A 15,792-nucleotide genomic window follows, 5' to 3' on the forward strand; every position below is an offset into this window, starting at 1 on the left:
TACTTTTGGAAATCCTAGCCACGGCAATCAGAGAAGAAAAAGAAATAAAAGGAATACAAATCAGAAAAGAAGAAGTAAAACTGTCACTGTTTGCAGATGACATGATACTATACATAGAGAATCCTAAAGATGCCACCAGAAAACTACTAGAGCTAATCAATGAATTTGGTAAATTTGCAAGATACAAAATTAATGCACAGAAATCTCTTGCATTCCTATACACTAATGATGAAAAATCTGAAAGAGAAATTAAGGAAACACTCCCATTTACCACTGCAACAAAAAGAATAAAATACCTAGGAATAAACCTACCTAGGGAGACAAAAGACCTGTATGCAGAAAACTATAAGACACTGATGAAAGAAATTAAAGATGATACCAACAGATGGAGAGATATACCATGTTCTTAGATTGGAAGAATCAACATTGTGAAAAATGACTATACTACCCAAAGCAATCTACAGATTCAATGCAATCCCTATCAAATTACCAATGGCATTTTTTATGGAACTAGAACAAAAAATCTTAAAATTTGTATGGAGACACAAAAGACCCTGAATAGCCAAAGTAGTCGTGAGGGAAAAAAACGGAGCTGGAGGAATCAGACTCCCTGACTTCAGACTATACTACAAAGCTATAGTAATCAAGACAATATGGTAGTGGCACAAAAACAGAAACATAGATCAATGGAACAAGATAGAAAGCCCAGAGATAAACACACGCACATATTGTCACCTTATCTTTGATAAAGGAGGCAAGAATATACAGTGGAGAAAAGACAGCCTCTTCAATAAGTGGTGCTGGGAAAACTAGACAGGTACATGTAAAAGTATGAAATTAGAACACTCCCTAACACCATACACAAAAATAAACTCAAAATGGATTAAAGACCTAAACGTAAGGCCAGACACTATCAAACTCTTAGAGGAAAACATAGGCAGAACACTCTATGATATAAATCACAGCAAGATCCTTTTTGACTCACCTCCTAGAGAAATGGAAATAAAAGCAAAAATAAACAAATGGGACCTAATGAAACTTAAAAACTTTTGCACAGCAAAGGAAACCATAAACAAGACCCAAAAGACAACCCTCAGAATGGGAGAAAATATTTGCAAATGAAGCAACTGACAAAGGATTAATCTCCAAAATTTACAAGCAGCTCATGCAGCTCAATATCAAAAAAAAACCCACCCAATCCAAAAATGGGCAGAAGACCTAAATAGACATTTCTCCAGAGAAGATATACAGATTGCCAACAAACACATGAAAGAATGCTCAACATCATTAATCATTAGAGAAATGCAAATCAAAACTACAATGAGATATCATCTCACACCGGTCAGAATGGCCATCATCAAAAAATCTACAAACAATAAATGCTGGAGAGGGTGTGGAGAAAAGGGAACCCTCTTGTACTGTTGGTGGGAGTGTAAATTGATACAGCCACTATGGAGAACAGTATGGAGGTTCCTTAAAAAACTAAAAAGGGAACTACCATATGACCCGGCAATCCCACTACTGGGCATATACCCTGAGAAAACCGTAATTGAAAAAGAGTGATGTACCAAAATGTTCATTGCAGCTCTATTTACAATAGCCAAGACATGGAAGCAACCTAAGTGTCCATCATCAGATGAATGGATAAAGAAGATGTGGCACATATATACAATGGAATATTACTCAGCCATAAAAAGAAATGAAATTGAGTTATTTGTAGTGAGGTGGATGGACCTAGAGTCTGTCATACAGAGTGAAGTAAATCAGAAAGAGAAAAACAAATACCATATGCTAACACATATATATGGAATCTAAGGGGAAAAAAAAAGGGTCATGAAGAACCTAGGGGCAAGATGGGAAGAAAGACACAGAACTACTAGAGAATGGACTTGAGGATATGGGGAGGGGGAAGGGTAAGCTGTGACAAAGTGAGAGAGTGGCATGGACATATATACACTACCAAACATAAAATAGATAGCTAGTGGGAAGCAGCCGCATAGCACAGGGAGATCAGCTCGGTGCTATGTGACCACTTAGAGGGGTGGGATAGGGAGTGTGGGAGGGAGGGAGATGCAAGAGGGAAGAGGTATGGGAACATATGTATATATATAACTGATTCACTTTGTTATAAAGCAGAAACTAACACACCATTGTTAAGCAATTTTGCTCCAATAAAGACGTTAAAAAAAAAAAAAAAAGGACACATGCACCCCAGTGTTCACTGAAGCACTGTTTACAATAACCAGGTCATGGAAGCATCCTAAATACCCATCGACAGACGAATGGATAAAGAAGATGTGGGACATATATACAATGGAATATTACTCAGCCATAAAAAGGAACGAAATTGGGTCATTTGTTGAGACATGGATGGATCTAGAGACTGTCATACAAAGTGAAGTAAGTCAGAAAGAGAAAAACAAATATCGTATATTACCGCATATATGTGGAACCTAGAAAAATGGCACAGATGAACAGGTTTGCAGGGCAGAAATTGAGACAGAGATGTAGAGAACAAACGTATGGGCACCAAGGGGGGAAAGTGGCGGGGGGCTAGGTGGGGGGGAGGGGTGTGATGAATTGGGCGATTGGGATTGACACGTATACACTGATGTGTATAAAATTGATGACAAGAACCTGCTGTATAAAAAAATAAATAAAATAAAATTCAAAAATTCAAAAAAAAAGAAAAGAAATAATAGAGTAGTAGCTCTTCCAGATATTAGAAATTATTATAAGGCTATAATAATTCTACTAATAATTACTAAAACAAAACACTTACTCTGTGCCAGGTACTGTTTTAAGCACTTTCACTATAATAATTCATTTAATCCTCACAACAGCTCATTGAGATTAACTTGCTCAAGCTCACAGAGTTAATAAGTGGCAGCGGTTGGATTTAAACTCAGATACTCTGGCTCCAGTGTACATGCTCTTCATCACCATGCTATACAAACATTCATTACTGGAACATGAATAGATAAGTAAAAATCAATGGACCAGAATGAGAAGCCTAGATATTGACCCAAATATGAAAATAGAGTTAACCTGCATTGGGGGAGGGAGGACCTTTTAAATCAATGAGCATAACTGGTAGCCATCTTTTAAAAATAAAGGGATTCCTTCCTCACACCTTACATGAAAATAAATTCCAGATGGATCAAAAATTTCAGTGTAAAAAAAATGAAACCATAAACATACTCAAAGAAACCACAGAAAAGTGTTTTTATAGTTTAACAGAAAGCAAAGCCTTTCTTAATATGACAGAACATCAAAGCCATAAAAGAAAAGATTGATATATTTCATTAGATAAAAAGGATGAAAAATCTGCTTGACAAAAAAAAAATCCTATAAATAAGGATAAAAGATTAACAACAAACAAGGAGAAATATTTGCAACATATATCACAGGTGAAGGGCTAATTTCCTTACATATGGAGTTCCTAAAAACAATAATAAAAATAATAAAAACTCAGTAGAAAATTGAATGAAAGAAACGAACAGAAAATTCAAGCAAAAGATTGTATAAACCGTTCTTAAAAATACTTTTTTAACAGTAGCTTGATTGAGATATAATTCACATGACATACAGTTCACTTACTTAAAGCATGCAATTCAGTGGTTTTTAGTATATTCACAGAGTTGTGCAACTATTACCACAATCAATTTTATTTTATTTTTTATTTTTTAAATTTTTAAATTTTATTTATTTTTTTATACAGCAGGTTCTTATTAGTTATCCATTTTATACATATTAGTGTATATATGTCAATCCCAATCACTCAATTCATCCCACCACCACCCCCACCCCCCGCCACTTTCCCCCTTGGTGTCCATGTTTGTTCTCTATGTCTGTGTGTCTATTTCTGCCCTGCAAACTGATTCATCTGTACCATTTTTCTAGGTTCCACACATATGCATTAATATACGATATTTGTTTTTCTCTTTCTGACTTACTTCACTTTATTTTATTTTTTTAAAGGATTAGATTTTTAAAAATAATTTGTATTTGTTTATTTATGGCTGCACCACGTGGCATGCAGGATCTTAGTTCCCCCACCAGGGATCGAACCCGTGCCCCATGCAGTGGAAGCGCGGAGCCCTAACCCCTGGACCACCAGGGAATTCCCACCACAATCATTTTTAGAACATTTTTATCACCCACTCTCCGCCCCCCCCACACACACACACAAAATACTCAGCAGTAACTCTAATTACTAAATACTTATCCCTACTCTTTCCACTACTCACCCACCCACTTCCAGCCCTAGGCAACCACTAGTCTACTTTCTGTCTCTATGGATTTGCCTATTCTGGACATTTCATGTAGATGGAGCCATACAATATGTGGGCTTCTTTGTCTGGTTTCTTTCACTTAGAATAATGTTTTCAAGGTTTATCCATGTTGTAGAATGTATCATTTCCATACCATATTTCTTTTTTATGGCCAAATAATATTTCATTGTATGGATATTCAATGGATATTTATCTACTCATCCATTGACAGACATTTGGGTTGTTTCTACTTTTTTGGCTATTATGAGTAATACTGATACAAACATTTGTGTAGAAGTTTTTGTGTGAACATATGCTTTCACTTCTCTTGGGTATATACCTAGAAGTGGGATGCTGGATCATATGGTAATTCTATGTTCAACTTTTTGAGGAACTGCCTGCCTACCTGCCTGCCTGCCGAAATGGCTGCACCATTTTACATTCCCACCAGTAATGTATGAGGGTTACCATTTCTCCAGATTCTTGCCACCACTTGTCTTTTTTTTTTTTTTAATATAGTTGACATACAATGTTATGTTAGTTTCAGGAGTACTACATAGTGATTTGACATTTGCATACATTATGAAGTAATCACCATTATAAGTCTAATATCCATCTGATCCCATACAAAGTTGTTACAGTATTATTGACCATATTCCTTATGCTGTATGTTACATCCTTGTGGCTTGTTTATTTTATAACTGGAGGTTTGTACCTCTTAATCCACTTCACCTATTTTGTGCCCCCACCTTCCTGGCAATGACCCATTTGTTCTCTGTGTCTACTGAGACTGTTTTCATTTTGTTTTGTTTGCTTGTTTGTTGTTGTTGTTGTTTTTTTGTAGATTCCACATATAAGTGAGATCATGTAGATCTCACTTTGTCTTTGTCTGACTTATTTCACTTAGCGTAATACGCCCTAGATTATCAATGTTGTTGCAAATGGCAAGATTTCTTTTTTGTGGCTAATATTCCATTATATATCTACACCACATCTTCTTTATCCATTCATCTATCAATAGACACTTAGGTTGCTTCCATATCTTGGATATTGTAAATAATGCTGCAGTGAACATTGGTGTGCATATATGTTTTTGAAATAGTGTTTTTGTTTTCTTTGGGTAAATACCCAGAAGTGAAATTGATGAATCATATGGTAGTTCTATTTTTATTTTTTTGAGGAACCTCCATACTGTTTTCCACAGTGGCTGCACCAATATACAAAACCACCAATAGTGCACAAGGTTTCCCTTTTCTCCACATTTTTGTTGTCTTTTTGATGATAGCCATTCTGACAGGTGTGAGGTGATATCTCATTGTGGTTTTTACTTGCATTTCTCAAATGATTAGTGATGTTGCACATCTTTTCATCTGTCTGTTGGCCATCTGTGTGTCTTCTTTGGAAAAATGTCTATCTGGGTCCTTTGCCTGTTTTTTAATTGGATTATTTGGGTTTCTGCTATTGAGCTGTATGAGTTTGCCATATATATTGAATATTAACCCTTTATCAGATACATGGTTTGCAAATATTTTCTCCCATTCTGTAGGTTGCCTTTTCATTTTATTAATTGTTTCTTTTGCTGTGGAGAAGTTTTTAGTTTGATGTAGTCCCTCCTGTTTATTTTTTGCTTTTGTTGCTTGTGCTTTTGGTGTCATATATACAAAAACTTGTTGCCAAGACCAGTGTCAAGGAGCTTTTCCCTTATGCTTTCTTTTAGGAGTTTTATAATTTCAGTCTTACATTAGTCTTTAACTCATTTCAAGTTATTTTTTGTGCATGGTGTAAGATAGAGGTGCAATTTCATTATTTTGCATGTGAGTATCCAGTTTTCCCAGCATCATTTATTGAAGAGACTATTCTTTCTTGACTATCTTGTCAAATATTAGTTGATCATATATGTATGGGGTTATTTCTGGGCTCTCGAGTTTGTACCATTTCTCTGTCTGTTTTTATGCCAGTACCATACTGTTTTGATTACTTTCGCTTTGTAATATAGTTTGAAATCAGGACGTGTGATGCCTCCTGCTTTGTTCTTTCTTTTCAGGATTGCCTTAGCTCTTCAGGGTCTATTGTGGTTTCATATGAATTTTAAGATCTTTTTTTTTCTATTTCTGTGAAAAATGCCATTGGAATTTTTAAAGGGATTACATTGAATCTATGTTGGCTTTGGGTAGTATGAACATTTTAACATTATTGATTCTTGCAGTTGGTGAACACATATCTTTGCCTTTGTTTGTGTCTTCAATTTCTTTCATCAAAGTCTTGCAGTTTTCAATGTACAGATCTTTCACCTTCTTGAATAAGTTTATTCCTAAGTACTTTATTGTTTTTGATGCTATTGTGAATGGGATTATTTTCTTTATTTCTTTTTCAGATAGTTTGTTGTTAGTGTATAAAAATGCAACTGATTTTTGTATGTTGATTTTGTGTCCTGCAACCTTACTGGATTAATTTATTAGTTCTAACAGTTTTTTGGATTAGATTGTAGTTTTTAGGATTTTCTATATGTAAGATCATATCATCTGCAAACAGAGACAGTTTTACTTCTTCCTTTCTGATTTTGATGCTTTTTATTTCTTTTTCTTGGCTAAGTGCTCTGGCTAAAACTTCCAGTACTATGCTGAATAGAGGTGGTGAGAATTGGCACCCTTGTCTTGTTCCTGATCTTAGAGGGAGAGCTTTCACCCTTTCACCACTGAATATCTTGTTAACAGTGAACTTGTAATATACAGCTTTTATTTTGTTGAGGTGCATTCCTTCTGTATCCAAATTGTTCAGAGTTTTTAATCATGAAAGGAGGCTGGGGCTTCCTTGGTGGCACAGTGGTTAAGAATCCACCTGCCAGTGCAGGGGACATGGGTTCGAGCCCCGGTCCGGGAAGATCCCACATGCCCCTGAGCAACTAAGCCCGTGCGCCACAACCACTGAGCCTGCGCTCTGAGCCCGTGAGCCACAACTACTGAGCTCGCCCGCCACAACCACTGAAGCCCACACACCTGGAGCCTGAGCTCTGCAACAAGAGAAGCCACCATAATAAGCCCGTGCACCGCAACGAAGAGTAGCCCCCGCTCACCGCAAGTAGAGAAAGCCCGCGAGCAGCAAGGAAGACCCAACACAGCCAAAAATAAGTAAATTAAATAAATAAATTTAAAAAACAAAAAAGGAGGCTGAGTTTTGTGGATATATGTTTTTATTTCTCTTGGGTAAATATCTAACGGTGAAATTGCTGACAAATTGTTTTCCAAATTGGTTGTACTGTTTTACACTTCTATCAGCAATATCTGAAAATTCCAGTTGTTACACATCCTTGCTAACATTTGGTGTTGTCAATCTTCTTTTTTCCTCCAGCTTTGAGATATAATTGGCATATAACATTGTGTAGGTTTAAGGTGTACTATGTGATGATTTGATATATGTGTATGTTGTGAAATAATTACCACAATAATGTTATTTTTTAAAATATGGACTGCTTCACAAATTTGTGTGTCATCCTTGCACAGGGGCCATGCTAATCTCTGTATTGTGCCAATTTTAATACATGTGCTTCTGAAGCAAGCATAGTCTTTTTAAGTTTAGCTTTTCTAATGGGTATGAAGTAACCTTTCTAGTATCTCGTGGTTTTAATTTGCATTTTCCTGATGACTAATGATGTTGAACACTTTTTTATTGCTTATTGACCATTTCCTCTGTGAAATGCCTCTTCAAATCTTTTGCCCATTTTTAATTTTTTTAAAATTATTTTTTGATGTGGACAATTTTTAAAGTCTTTATTGAATTTATTACAATATTACTTCTGTTTTATGTTTTGGTTTTTTGGCCACGAGGCATGTGGGACCTTAGCTCCCCGACCAGGGATCAAACCCGTATCCCCTGCATTGTAAAGTGAAGTCCTAACCACTGGACCACCAGGGAAGTCCCTTGCCCAATTTTTAGTGGGTTGTTTATTTTAATCATTGAGCAGCAGTTCTTTATATACTCTGGATGCAAGTGAGGTATGTGTATTGCAGATCTCTCTCCCATTCTTTGGCTTGTTTATTTATTTCCTTAGTGGAGTCTTTTATTGAGCAGAAGTTTTAAAAATCGATTTTTTCTTTTATGGTTAGGCCTTCTGGGTCTGCTCTAAAAAAATCTTTGCCTACACTAAGTTCGTAACAGTATTACTCTACATTTTCTTCTAAAAGCATTAGAAATTTAGCTTTTATGCTTAGGTATATAATCCACCTTGAATTAATTTTTGTGTGTGGTTTGAAGTTGAGGTCAGGGTTTTGTTTTGTTTTTTTCCATATGGATAGCTAGCTGTTTGTTCCAGCACCACTCTTTGAAAGACTTCACCTTTCCCACTTAATTGTTTTGGTTCCTTTGTAAAATAAATCAGTTGATTTATATAAGTGTGGGTGTATTTCTGGATTCTCTTATTTTGTTCCATTGATCTATTTGTTGAACTTTAGTCTTGATTACTTTATCTTTATAGAAAGGTAGTGTATGCCCTTCAACTTTTGCATTTTCAAGATTGTTTTGGTCATTGGAGGTCCCTTGAATTTCCATATAACTTTTAGAATAAATGTCAATTTTTACACACACAAAAAAGCCTAACAAGAATTTGATTGACATATCCATTGAAAAGCATATCTAAGTTTGTGGTTGATTTTCGACTGTGGCTTATTGTGATATTACGATTGATTTTTTTTTTTCAATTTCAGTTTGGTCAGATTTTGCTTGGGGATTTTTCTCTAGAAATAACCTAAGGAAGGAAGTATTAGGAGACCTGAATGAAAGAAGAAGCATACTGTATTGTGTTCCAGGTTCAGATTCAAAACTGTAAAGAATTAATTCTACCTAAAAGTTATTAATTCACTACAAAAAAAAAAAAAAGAATTTGATTGAGATATGAAGAATCTGTAGATCAATTTTGGGGAGAATTGTTATCTTTGCAATATTGACTCTTCCAATCCATGAACATAGTAAATTTTTTCTTAGGTCTTCTTTAATGTCTCTCAGCATAAAGTGTTTAATATACAGATCTTACACATTTTATTAAATTTATCTATATATTTCATGTTTTGTGCTACTATTTTAAATAGCGGTTTTTTTCAAAGTTTTTTTATTTTATTTTATTTTATTTTACTTTATTTTATTTTATTTTTGGCTGCATTGGGTCTTCATTGCTGCGCGAGGGCTTTCTCTAGTTGCGGCAAGCGGGGGCTACTCTTCGTTGTGGTGCGCAGGCTTCTCATTGCGGTGGCTTCTCTCGTTGTGGAGCATGGGCTCTAGGAGCATGGGCTTCAGTAGTTGTGGCACGCGGGCTCAGTAGTTGTGGCACATGGGCTTAGTTGCTCCGTGGCATGTGGGATCTTCCTGGACCAGGGCTTGAACCTGTGTCCCCTGCATTGGCAGGCGGGTTCCTAACCACTGCGCCACCAGGGAAGCCCTAAATAGCGTTATTTTTAAAATTTATTTTCTTTACCAACTTTTCATTGCAAGAACATAGAAATATAATTGCTTTTTGTATATTCCTCTTATATCCTGAGACTTTGCTAAATTCACTTATTATTTCTCGTAGTTTTTTTGTAGATTCCTGAGAATCTTCTACATGCAAAATCATGTCATATGCAAATCAGAGGCAGTTTTACTTCTTCCTTTCCAGTCTCTGTGGGTTCTTTTCCTTTTTCTTTCTTTATTGCACAGAGTAGGACCTCATTACAATGTTAAATAGAAGTGGTGAGAGCAGATATCTTTGCTTTGTTCCCAATTATGGCAGAAGAGTTTTCAATCTTTCATATTAAATATGAGGTTTTTCATGGATGTCCTTTATTAGGTTGAGGAAGTTTACTTTTATTCTTAGTTTGCTGAGAATTTTTATTGTGAATTGATATTCAATTTTTAATTGGTTTTCTGCATCTATTGAGATAACATATTATTTTCCCCTTTATGCTATGATGTGAGTAAATCCACCTTAGTTGTGATTTATTATCATCTTTATATATCTATCATTGGATTCCTTTTACTAATATTTTGTTAATGATTTTTGCATCTATCTGCATAATGTATTTTAGGCTGCTGTTTTCTTTTCTTGTAATATCTGTCTGGAGTGTCAGGATGATGCTGGCCTCATACAATGAGTTTGAAAGTATTTCCTCCTGTCTTTTTTGAAGGCATTTATGTAATATTGGTAATATATCTTTTTTAAATGTCTCTTTTTCTAGGCAGACTTTTCTGAACTTTTAAATAAGGTTTAATATGCTTCTTATAAGCTCTGTTTCCTAACACTTTTCGTACATATAACTGTTTGCTTAAATTCTGTCTTCTTCATTAGACTGTAAGCTTCATGAGAACATTTCTCTGTCTTGCTTACCCCTGTGTTCCTAGCATCTAGCAAAGTGCCTCATTCAGAGTACAGTTGACCCTTGAATAACATGGGTTTCAACTGCATGGATCCACTTACACATTGATTTTTTTTCAATGAATATATTGGAAATTTTTTCAGAGATTTGCAACAATTTGAAAAAACTCACAGATGAACCATGTGTCCTAGAAGTATCTAAAAAAAATTCTTTTAAAATTAAGTATGTTATGAATGCCTAAAATAAATGTAGATGGTGGTCCATTTTATCATTTACTACCATAAAAATAGTCAAATATATTATAAAAAGCTAAAATTTATAAAAACTTATGCACATACTTACAGACCATATATGGCATCATTCACTTTCTAGAAAAATGAAAACAAACATAAAGATACAGTATTAAATCATAACTGCATAAAATTAACTCTAGTGCATACTGTACAACTGTAATAATTTTGTAGCCACCGCCTGTTGCTCTTGCAGTGAGCTCAAGCATCATGAGTATCCACTTAAAATGTGACACTAATCATCTCCACCTGGGCAGTTCATCTCTCCAGTACTGCTTATCACAGTAAAAGGTGACCTCTTGCAGATCACATGTATTTTTCATCATGTTTAGCACAATACTGTAAACCTTGAACAACACCAGTGGCCCCATACGAAGTGCCACTAGTGATGCTGGAAGTGCTCCCCAGAAGCAGAGAAAAGTCATGACATGACACGAAAGAGCTGAACTGCTTGATATGTACCATAGATTGAGGTCTGCAGCTGTGATTGCCCACCATTTCAAGATAAATGAATCCAATATAAGGACTATTATAAAAAAGAAAAACGAAAAAAGGAAAAAAGAAGAAGGAAGGGAAATTCATAAAGTCATCGTTGCAACTAGGTCAGCAGTCGCAAAAACCTTGCTCTTTTTGAAAAATATTGAATATTGCACTTTTTTTTAACATCTTTATTGGAGTATAATTGCTTTACAATGGTGTGTTAGTTTCTGCTTTATATCAAAGTGAATCAGCTATACATGTACATATATCCCCATATCTCCTCTCTCTTGCGTCTCCCTCCCACCCTCCCTACCCCACCCCTCTAGGTGGTCACAAAGCACCTAGCTGATCTCCCTGGAATATTGCACTTTTTATCTCATTGAAAATGCAGCTTTTATCTGGGTGCAGGATTGCTGTAAGAAAGGCATGCTTATAGACTTTAATACGACTTGAGAAAAAGTGAAGTTGTTATATGACAACTTAAAGCAAAAGGAAGGTAAAAGATCTAAAGCTGGAGAATTTAATGTCAGCAAAGGGTGGTTTGATAATTTTAGAAAGAGGTTTGGCTTAAAAAAAATGTCAAGATAATAGGAGAAGGGGCTTCTGCTGACCCGGAGGCAACAGGTGAGTTCCCAGAAGCCATTGAGAAAATCATTGAGGAGAAAGGATATCTGCCTGGACAGGTTTTTAATTCAGATGAAAGTGCCCTATCCTAGAAAAATTGCCATAAAGGACATTTATTAGTAAGGAAGAGAAGTGAGCACCAGAATTTAAGGCAGAAAGAAACAGACTAACTCTACTGTTTTTTGCAAATGCAGTCAAGTGCATGGTCAGGACTACCCTCATCTGTAAAGCTGCTAATTCTCAAACCTTGAGGGAAAAAGATAAACACCAGCTGCCAGTCTTTTGGTTGTACAACAAGAAGGCCTGGACAACGAGAGCCCTTTTTCTGGACTGGTTTCATCGACACTTTGTTCCTGAAGTCAGGAAGTACCTTGCCGGTAAGGGAATGCCTTTTAAAGTTCTTTTGATATTGGACAATGCCCCTGACCACCCAGAACCCCATGAATTCAACACTGAAGGCACTGAAGTGGTCTACTTGCCCCCAGACACAATGTCTCTAGTTCAGCCTCTAGATCAGGGGATAATAAGGACCTTTAAGGCTCATTACACATGTACTCTATGGAAAGGATTGTCAGCACTATGAAAGAGAACCCCAATAGAGAGAACATCATGAAAGTCTGTAAGGATTACACCATTGAAGATGACATTTTTGTTATAGAAAAAGCCGTGAAAGCCATCAAGCCCAAAACAATAAATTCCTGCTGGCAAAAACTGTGTCCAGATGTTGTACATGACTTCACAGGATTTACAACAGAGCCAATCAAGGAAATCATGAAAGAGATTGTGGATATGGCAAAAAAAAAAAAAAAAAAAAAGTTGGGGGTGTTGGTTTGAGAGGTTTCAAGATATGGATCTTGGAGAAATTCAAGAGCTAATAGACACCACACCAGAGGAATTACCAGAAGATAACCTGGTGGAGTTGAGTGCTTTTGAACCAGTGCCAGGCAATGAGGAAGAAGACGTAGAAGTAGCTCCAGAAAACATACTGACATTAGACAGTCTGGCAGAAGGGTTCCAGTTATTCTTCTATGATACAGGCTCTGAAACTAAAGCAAACAGTAAAAGAAGGATCAGTACTATATAGAAATATTTTTAGAGAAATGAAAAGGCAACAATGTCAGACAAATTATGATATATTTCCGTAAAGTTACACCGAGTGTGCCTGCCTCTGCTGCCTCCCCTTTCACCTCGGCCACCCCTAGGACAGCAAGACTGACCCCTCCTCTTCCTCCTCCTCCTCAGCCTACTCAACGTGAAGACTTCCACTTAATGAAGAGTAAATAATCATGTCATAAACTTATCTGTTGTGTATGTATGTGTGGGTATCTTCATGTGAAAATGTAATAACTGAACAGCAAGAACTGTATGAGATGTTTGTGTGTCATCACCATCATTATCACCTAAGTATTCATCATGTAGAACACTGTGTGCAAGACTGGTAATGAGGTAGTTAGTCTATCCGTACACAAGCATAAGGTGAGTGATATTTAATATAAAGTTAACAATCTGTTAGTTTTCTTCCTGTTTTATAACTTTGCTTCCAAAGAATTACATTACCATACTGTATGCCTCCCTTTCTTGTAATTGGAGAAACTTTGTATCATCCTGTCATCACAGGTAAGTGTTTTTTTTTAAATGTAGCAATATTTCCAGTACTGCATTATGAATATGACCATAATACTGTATGCCATACAAATTTTATAATGATTTATTCATTTGTGTATAGGCTAGCCTACCGTACAGTAATCGTATTGCTGCTTCTTCGTTATCAATACATGAATCATTATACCTGGAAATAAATATGAATTTCTTTTTCACATTATCTTTTCATTTTTGATGTCTAGTGTTAGTAATACATGTAACATCTACAGTGTTTTATATCGTATAAGACAATATTGTTGTAGATACTGACAGATGATTCACTTGTAAACAGACTATGTAAACTTAACGGTATAAAAACAGTACAGTACTGTAAATGTGTTTTCTCTTCCTTGTGATTTTCTCAATAATGTCTTTTTTTGTTTGTTTTATTTATTTATTTTTAACTGCGTTGGGTCTTCGTTGCTGTGCACGGGCTTTCTCTAGTTGCGATGAGCGGGGGCTACCCTTCATTGTAGTGCACAGGCTTCTCATTGTGGTGGCTTCTCTTGTTGCGGAGCACAGGCTCCAGGCGTGTGGGCTTCAGTAGTTGTGGCACTCGGGCTTCAGTAGTTGTGGCTTGCAGGCTCAGTAGTTGTGGCACACGGGCTTAGTTGCTCTGCAGCACATGGGATTTTCCCAGACCAGGGCTCGAACCTGTGTCCCCTGCATTGGCAGGCAGAGTCTTAACCACTGCACTACCAGGTAAGCCCAATAATGTTTTCTTTTCTCTAGCTTACTTTATTGTAAGAATACAGTATATAATAATATAACATACAAAATATGTGTTAATTGACTGTTTATGTTATCAGTAAGGCTTCAGGTCAATAGTAGGCTATTAGTAGTTAAGTTTTGGGGGAGTCAGAAGTTATACGCAGATTTTCAACTGCATGGGGGGCTGGTGCCCCTAACCCCTGCATTGTTCAAAGATCAACTATATATACAAATGAATGTTTATATTTATATTGTATTAAATTAAAGGGAAAATAAGAGACTAGGAAAACTGAGAATTGTGACAAAATACTGAAGACAATATAAAAAGTCTTCCTTTTAAAAAAATTACATCAGAGCCAAAAAGAACAATGAAGACTAGGTGGGTGGTATAATATTAATGAATGAAAGTGAGAAAGCAAAACCTCTTATTTTGATTTAGTCTTCTCAGTCAAAGAGGATGCTCTTTGGACTGGAAAAGATAAAATAAACACTGGTTCCAGAGAATGTAATCAAATATAGCTGAGATTATAAGAGATCACCTAACTGCTTTAAATGAGCTCAAGTTTCTGGGCCTAATTTACATTCTGAGGTGCTGAGGCCCAGTAGATAAACTGGCTGAACCACTGCTGGCAGTCTTTGAGAAAGCAGAAAGTGTGCACGTTGTGTGGAGGGGATGGGGGATGGGCAGGGGGAGGGTGGCATGGCAGGTGGAGAGGAGAAGTTCCAGAAGATTGGAGTCAGAAGGTCATTTCAGCAGGCTGAAGGCTGATGACCTTGCCATCCATCTTGGGTGATATTCTTCAACTATTTATTAAAAAGAATAAATTGTAGGTATTTAGAAAAGGAAGTTGTAGTCACTGTAAGCCTATCAGAGTTTACTGAAAAAGAAGGGGGTGGGAGGGGATGAGGGAAGGAGGAAGGGGAGGAGAGAAGAGGTGAGTAGAGTAGAGAAGAAAAGGAAAAGAAAAAGAGCGCAGGCTTGGTGGGTAAAGAAGGCCTGATTTCAACCCCATGTTTCACTTCTTAGTAAAATGACATTAGGCAAATTATTTATCTCTATAAGCCAAATTTCCTTATTGGTAAAACAGAAATAATAAGAGAACCTACTTCATAGGGTAGTCCTGAGTTGTAAATCAAATAATGTGTGTAACGCACTTTTTTATCAAAATCAGTGATGATTGTGACGGGAGTGATAAAAGATGAATGATTGTAATGGCAATAATCCTGAAGGAGGAGCAAGTGAAATAGTTAATGCAAACTTACTCCGTTTTTGAAGGCATTACCAGACAAATTGGGAGAAAGCTGTACTTAGTTTTAGCTATACTTATCATAAGATTATTCTAATGTTTAGCTATATTTATTGTATTTGTATAGTTTAATTGGGTTTCAACAAGACCTTGACAACATCTCCGTGATATCCTTGTGAAGAAG

The 15,792-nt window shown here is 36.3% G+C and overlaps 1 protein-coding gene and 1 pseudogene across 1 annotated transcript in view; one reads left to right on the plus strand and one right to left on the minus strand.

The window, feature by feature from the left end:
* CSTPP1 (centriolar satellite-associated tubulin polyglutamylase complex regulator 1) overlaps positions 1-15,792 on the plus strand; it is a 195,657-nt gene that overhangs the window by 117,430 nt on the left and 62,435 nt on the right. The gene's annotated exons all lie outside the window — the stretch shown is intronic.
* On the minus strand, positions 7,730-7,829 carry LOC132371196 (U6 spliceosomal RNA; annotated as a pseudogene).

This window comes from Balaenoptera ricei, chromosome 8 (genome assembly GCF_028023285.1).
Source record: "Balaenoptera ricei isolate mBalRic1 chromosome 8, mBalRic1.hap2, whole genome shotgun sequence".
In the NCBI taxonomy this organism is placed as follows: domain Eukaryota; kingdom Metazoa; phylum Chordata; class Mammalia; order Artiodactyla; family Balaenopteridae; genus Balaenoptera; species Balaenoptera ricei.